Genomic DNA, 2,405 nt, shown 5'->3' with positions numbered 1-2,405 from the left:
ATCATGAAAAATCCACCTACTACACGAAAAAAAAAGTTTGCGCAAGTTTGCGCCATTTGAAGTTATGATGTTTTAAGTGACACTACGTGAGAATGCGGGATTTCAGCCGCTACTAGTATCACTGGGCCTTTAACCCTATAAATAATAAATCTTTAAACCTAACAAAAAAACAATTTATATATTCGAAAACTAGACAACCGCACCTTTTACCTGACGTTTAATTTGTGAGATTCTAATAATTTTTAGAAAAAATTACCTTACACCATGCATACGGAATTACCAAGAAATACGAATTTACTCTTGATATAAAAGTTAGCTGCCTAAGGATATACTTGAACGCAAAATATAGCATTTTCAGTTTAAATGAAACTTTTTCAAATGAAATGAAACCTTTTTCAGGTTAAGCGAAACCTTATTTTAAAAAATGAAACTACCGATTTTGGTCCAATTGGACCGCAACGGCAACACTGTATTCAACATGCCTTGGCCGTACGAGAGAGCAACACGTAACAGCTAATTCAAAGTAATCCAAAAAAGAAGTTTCATTTCATTTGAATAAAGTTTCATTTAATTTGAAAAAAGTTTCATTTAATTTGAATAAAGTTTCATTGAATCTGAAAAAGGTCTCAATTAATTTGAATAAAGTTTCACTGAATCTGAAAAAGGTTTCATTTAATTCGAAAAAGGTTTCGCTTAACATGAAAAAGGTTTCATTTAATTTGAAAAAGGTTTCGCTTAATTTGAAAATGGTTTCATTTAAACTGAAAATGCTATATAAGTTTGTACGATTACCTGCTAGGTCCTCCAACTGCACAAAATTAATATTGATACCTGCAATTCACATCGAACTTTTGGGGAATACGCAGTAAACTGCCCGTATCAACATGCAGATGTTTCTTAACCATTACAATGGGTAAGGAATACATCTAGAAAAGGGGCGCTCGTTTTCGAGAAAAAATATGTCCGATTACCTGCTAGGTACTGGAACTGTGGAAAATTAGTATTGGTACCTGCAATTCACAATGGTTAAGAAACATCTGCATGCTGGTACGGGCAGTTTTCTCAAAAAGTTCGGAGCTACATATTTAGAACAAAGAAGCTTGTTTTCGAGAAGCAATAAATTTGAAGCAATGAGTTCTTTAAAGTTTCCAAAACGTCCGCTATTGCTTTTTTATATAGAGAACGGGAGAAATGAGTCGGCCTTATCCACATTTTTAAGGGAAAAATATCAAGTTTCGGAAGTCAACGCAGAATTTGTAATAAATGATCTAAAAAAAAGTTGTTATGGCAATGAAATACGCGTTGGATTAAGGCTCAACGCAAAAAGGATCGATTTCTTAAAGAAAATAGCGATTGTCTTGACGGAGAGCATTCTGTGAGTTTGCCGGTTTCCATGACTGAAGACGATGCAGCTTTCTCTATGGCTTCTTCATCTTCTGGAAAGCGAGGAAGACCGTATACCTCCTATGAAATTTCTTCAGAACCAAGTAAAAGGCACAAAAACACTACACTTTTGAGAGAATACGGATTTGAGCACATATATGAAGCATATTTGCAAGGACTGCGATCTATGGGTGAAAGAGTTGAAGCTAATATTGTGGAAGCTATAAGGATGGCAGATACCGAAAAGAAAAAAATGTCTTAGAATCGTTTGAGTCATGTAGTGCTGAAATCTTACTAATATTACAAATGTGAAAGTTTGTATGTTTGGATGTTTGGGAAATCATCACGCGGAAACGACTGAACGGATTTGCATGAAATTTTGTACGCGGATAGCTTATGACCTAGGCTAGAAAGTAGGCTACCTTTTTAAGAGTTGCCACCTGTTAGAAATGTTTAATTTATTTAATACGCGGAAATTAGTGAACTGATTTGCATGGAAGTTTTCACACAGATAGCGAATGAGCTAGGTTGAAAAATAGGCTACCTTTTTTAAGAGTTAAGCTTATGACCTACAGTGGAAAATAGGCTAATTTTTTGGAAGAGTTACCACCTGTTAAAAAAGTTTTAATTAAATTAATACGCGGAAACGACTGAACAGATTTGCATGACATTTCGCACAGAGATAGCTTATGACCTATGTTGGAAAATAGACTACTATTTTAAGAGTTATCACGTATAAGGAAAGTTTAATTAAATTAATACGCGTAAATGACTGAACTGATTTCCATGAAAGTTTGCACACAGATAGCTTATGACCTAGACTGGAAAATAGGCTACTTTTTTAAGAATTGCCACCTGTTTGAAAATGAAATTTTGTTCAAAGATGGTTTATGACCTGGATTGAAAAATAGGCTACTTCCTTAACCGGTTTTCCGATCAGAACGAAATTTAGTACCCTTACTACGGATTTCGGAGAGATGGTCTTAGACTGAAAGTAAGTCCGATAACTCAAGGCCCATCCC

The sequence above is a fragment of the Rhagoletis pomonella genome, unplaced genomic scaffold (genome assembly GCF_013731165.1).
Source record: "Rhagoletis pomonella isolate Grant_MI unplaced genomic scaffold, Rhpom_1.0 Rhpom_scaffold_00005, whole genome shotgun sequence".
Taxonomy (NCBI): domain Eukaryota; kingdom Metazoa; phylum Arthropoda; class Insecta; order Diptera; family Tephritidae; genus Rhagoletis; species Rhagoletis pomonella.
The sequence above is the reverse complement of the archived record's forward strand: the minus strand, read 5'-3'. Positions refer to the sequence as shown.